This window comes from Alligator sinensis, unplaced genomic scaffold, assembly GCF_000455745.1.
Source record: "Alligator sinensis unplaced genomic scaffold, ASM45574v1 scaffold888_1, whole genome shotgun sequence".
Lineage (NCBI taxonomy): Eukaryota > Metazoa > Chordata > Crocodylia > Alligatoridae > Alligator > Alligator sinensis.
In genome coordinates this window covers 1,087,252-1,092,199 of record NW_005842533.1, presented here as the reverse complement: position 1 = coordinate 1,092,199, position 4,948 = coordinate 1,087,252, and the positions used below count along the sequence as shown (strand labels likewise).

Here is a 4,948-nt window from a genome sequence, read left to right as displayed (position 1 = left end):
AGGACTGAGCACGGTCAAGTCAGGGCAATACTTCCCTTCACTCCTTAGCCCGGGGATGCAGATCGTGCTGCGTGTCTCTGCTGCAAGCTGCCTAACCGAGCAGGAAACCTCCGTCCCTTTTCTTCAATACATTGGCAGTCAAACGAAGGCACCAGGTAACGGGGGGCTCGGCAGGCCACGCTTGGCAATCAGGCGGTTGCACCAGATGAAAAAGCTGACCTCTTGAACAAAACCTTTGCCTCCATTTGTCTGAGCAGGGCCTCAGACATGCGCGGCCGGGATCCCGGACAGCCCCGGGAGAGGCACCCCCAGGCCTGGGCTCAGGGAGGACCGAGTTAGGGAACTGCTGGAGGGGCTGGACGTGTTCAAAGCAGCCGGTGCAGACGCTCTCCACCCCAGGCGGGAAAGGTCAAATCAGGATGGTAGAGAAGGAGCATGGCCTCAAGACACAGGGACCACGTGATATCCCTGAAAGAGCCTCTTTAGCCACCGCTCTGGTGAAAGGGCTGTTTCACCAAAGGCAGAAGAGGGAGGTGGAGGACACGCATCTGTTTAAACAGTTCGCCCTCCAGAAAGGGCAAGGGCTTGAAGGGAAGGGAGGGAAGTTGCCCGTGAAGGTGGTGAAATGCGGAGAGCCTGGGAAGGTGCACACCGCCAAAAGGCCCAATGTAGGCGGCGAGTAATCCAGTGTGTTCCTCCCAGCTCAGAGCTGGGAGCCAGGGGCAGCCCCCCTGGGCTCCAGAAATCGGGGTCACAGCCACCGCAGGGAACACGTGTGAGCTAGACCTGGGCCGTCGGCTCTCTGCGCACACTCAAGAACTGGTGTGAGTTAGGAGCTGGTGTTGGAGTCCCCTTGCTCGTGTGCTGTCACAGTGTCCTGCAGGGAAAGCCTGGCAGGGCGCAGTCCTGGTTGAAGTCCCTGCAAGCCAGTCCCTGGTCTCACACCCGGTGGCTGATGCAGCGGTGTGGCCGGACACGGCGGAGACGTGCACGCGGGGAGACGCGGAGAATGTGGACACGCATCACAATGGCCCCTTCTAGAACCGGCTCGGCGCTGTGCGGCTCGTGGAGACGCACACAGCACTTGACCTGAACTGCTCCCCAGCTGTCACTGCTTGGGAGGGAGGGCACAACTGCGTCCTTGCTGTGGTGCTGACCGCAAGGGTAAGCGTGGGCACGCGGCCGAGCATGGTGCCTAGTGGGCAGATCGGGGGGTGTTTGCACCCACACGTGGGGAGCCCTAGGGGTGGAGGACTTGTGGCTGGGGTAGTTTCACTTCTTTGGTTTCAGTTCTTTCCTAAACTGACTGCAGCCCGCTTCAGTAGCAAGCCAAGGGCTGAAGTGTGCAGCGTGCTTGCCCGACATGGGGGCAGGAGAGCGGGGGGCTCTGCTTGGAGCTAGGACACGGGGCTGGGCAGGCATGGTGAGGGCTTGCAGCGGAGCAGGCAGCGAGGGTGCGCATCTTGCTTTAGGGTTACCATGTTTCCAGGTCCAAGAAACAGGACGCCTGCCACGTGGCGGAGGCGGGCAGGGGGAATATGATGGGTGGGGGGCGGGCAGTGAGATGCCCGTGCCCTGTCGCTGCCCGTTGTGTTGCCCCCCACGGCCAAGCCACAGCCCCCGCCAGCCCTGCTGCTGCCCCTCCCTCCCAACCCACTGACCCCAGCCCTGCCAGTGCCCCTCACCCCAAACTGCAGGACCCTGCCCCCCGGGCCGGGATGGTGCCCCTCACTCCCGACCCGCACCCCCTGGCACTGCCAGTGCCCCCGTTCCTCCGTCTCTGTGCGGTGATTTCAAGTCAAACGAGGCATTTCTGAGTAAGCAAGACACCATACGAACATGAAGTACCTAGGAATGACTGGCGGTGGGTTCAACTTGCTCTGTCTTCTTTCTTTCAGACAGCTACAGACGACTGGAGAGTCTGCTCTCCCGGGTCCCAGACATGGGGTGTTTTGGAGAAGGAGAAAGGTAAATGGAAGAGAGATGCCAATTCTCAGTCTCGTGTACTCTGTTTGTCTTGCCTAATTTGATAGATTCAGCTGTTAATTGAGGACTGCAGTGGTCAGCAGAGCTTCACAACGTGTGCTAAGGAAATGCACCGTTTCTCTTCCAAGCTTCCTGCTTTCATCTGTGTGAAGTATTGATTTGTATGCGTTCAGTTGGGGGTCCAGGCTGGAATAAACTCCCTGCAGTGGTGGTGCAGTCCCCTACCCTGGAAATCTTCCAGAGGAGACTGGACGGTCACCCCGAAATGTGAGGAGTCCAGCGACCCCTTCTGTTAGACCCCGGCGCCACACAGTAAATCCGCAGCATGGCAAATGGGTGCAGGTGCACCACGGGTGGGGTGTGGGGCCTGAAATGGGTTGGAGGTGCCACAAGCTGCATGTGCACGCTCATCGGGACAAGTTTGAGGTGTACAAAGAAATGGCACAATGCACGTTGAACTCTTTTTCTCTTTGCGTCTCTCTGATTAATTTTAGTTTGGTTTTGAAAGGTAGAGATGTGTGTAGCACCCAATCACCTTGGCTCCTTGCACCCTAGAAGTAGTCACTGAGCATTAACCAAATTTTGAACTCGTTGACAGGGCAGATCAGGAGGAAGGGTGCGGGTGCATCACTCTGCCATCCTTCTTCAAGTGCTGCCGCCCCAGCAGGCAGGAAGGGCACAAGGAGGCAGGCCTGGAGCAGGGAGCCAGCTCCAGGAGGAGCAGCAGCTGCCAAGAGCGGGTAAGACCATCCAACACTCGGCCCCCTGCACGCACAGCCAACCCGCCCTTCTCTGCCTCGGGCGCAAAACTTCTGCCTTGTACCCCTGTCTGGAGCCCGAGGGCCCAATCTGGGACCTCTCCATTTAAAAATCCTAGATCTATCCTGCCTTGTGAAGAACCCTTTCCAAACGAACAATGCCCATTTGTAGCCTCACTGCTAAGAAAACCAATTACTCTTTCAAGATCGCCACCAACTGGCAAATTGAGCTAGTGCCAGGGTGGCTGTCTTTACCCATCCAGAATTTGGCCGTCCCCCACGACGGTCCTGTTTGTGTCAGCGGTCACAAACCGGTGGTATTTGGAGACATCCTGCGGAGGAGGGTTTCAACCCCATTTTGAATGCAAAGTGCTGAGCTTGATCATTACTGAGGAGGCAGCTGCCAAGGATGCTTTCTTTCTTAACCGAGACTTTTGGCATTCGTTTCCATAGCTCCAAGCTTGGGTGCAAAATGGGGTGCTTCCTGTGGTCACAACTCATTGGCATTTTGCTGCAGAGCCAACACCATAGGTTCAAAGGACCCACCTCCTTGGTGCCTGCGGTGCAGAGGACGGCTGCGAGAGACCACTACTAGCGGTGATCTCGAGACGTCCTCCTGCGGTAGAGGGTCAGGTGCACGGCTTAGCACAGATCCTCCTTTCTGATGTGAAATAATTTTCCAGGTCCGGGGTTATGTACATGCAAGCACCAGGCTTGGATGGTGATGAGGCTGTTTCAGGTGGTAGCACAGGTTTTGCTCATGTCGTAATGCCATGACTTTGATCTTTTGTTTCACAGGCCATGTAAAACTGTATTGAAAACCTGCTGCAGGATTTCATAAATATCAACAGCTTTTTCTGTGGATACAGGGCCTTGGCTTCTCCAGGCGAGGTCCTAGAAGTGCTCCTCCGCAGGTAAGAGCCCAGAGCTGTGGTGGAAGCTGTAAAGGCCTTTATTTGTGGGACATTGCAGGAAACAATCTCAAATAGCATTGAAGAAGGCATAATTAAGAAGCTAAATGATATGCATGTATGTCTAACAACCCGGGCTATCACTCTGCATAACTCTTTGCTCCATGAATCGGGCTCTGCTGGACAGGGCAGGGATTTCACAGGCCTAAAGGCGCAAAGCATCGCCCCGTCCTCCCCCTGCGCCACAATATCCTCCAGCTCTGCTGTCGTGGAGGGACAGCACACCAGCTTTGGTTTCCAGCGAAAAGCCTGGTTGAGCCAGACGAGATGAACCAGGTGCTCTTCATTCTCAGTTCCTCCATCTGTGAAATAGGGACAATGAGAATATTTGAGCTGCCTTGCGAGATTGGTGAGACATAGCTGCTGTTTGCCAAGTCCTTTGACAGTCTCAGATGAAATGCTCCGTCCTTGGGCAAAGCCTTGGTACTAGTATGGGCAGCGCTCGAGCACGTGGCCCGTCGCGTCGCAGACTGAAGTGCGCAGGCTGGGCAAGACTGCTTAGGCTTGAATTCAGTCGCACCAAGTGTCACTCTCCCCAGCATCGTGAACGGGATATAAAATGTTAGATGGATGACATTATGAAGGGGAGTAAAGAGAATGACATTCTTCATCTTTTTTCTCTAAGACAGTTTGAATAGAGAAGTCTTGATTTTTTTATTGTCTGGGCAAGGTTTTGACATAAACTGCCTTACCTTTGTGACATAGACTGTTTTTTTAATAATCATCTAAAATCTCCATTTTGATATTTAGGCATGGAAACAAGGACACCTGGGCTGGTTCAGGAGACGCCAGAACAGACCTTGGGAAGTAAGTGTGGCTTTCTGCTGTACAGCAAAACCTGTCAGGATTCAGAGCGTGTGGGCAGCTTAAGCATCTGTATATATGATACGTGCGTGTGTGTGTGTGTGTGTGTATGTATATATACGTACATATGTATGTATGTAGTTCCCTAGCCTTTGTAATTAAGTGTGTATATGTGTGTGTGTGTATTTATATATTGGATTCCCCCTTGTCGATCCCCCTGATCCCCTTTAGCTCTCGGCAGGGCATCGCTGTGAGATGCTCCAGAAGAGCACTAGCACGGCTTCCGGCAGTAAGCGTTTGGCTAAGTTGCCTTAACTCCCCCGATCTTGCTCCTCAATGACTCGATTTAAGCACGGGTTCACGTAGCTTCGATTCTTTCATTTGTTCTGGGGAAAAACAAGTCCCACGTCCTGTTTCTGTCATGTGCCA

The 4,948-nt window shown here is 54.2% G+C and overlaps 1 long non-coding RNA gene across 1 annotated transcript; it reads left to right on the top strand.

Annotated features, from left to right (window-relative positions):
* Positions 1-403: 403 nt before the first annotated feature.
* On the top strand, positions 404-2,720 carry LOC112551626. The gene is made up of 3 exons (XR_003095930.1): positions 404-1,164; positions 1,899-1,968; positions 2,585-2,720. It is a non-coding gene; the product is annotated as an uncharacterized LOC112551626 (long non-coding RNA).
* The last annotated feature ends 2,228 nt before the right edge of the window (positions 2,721-4,948 follow it).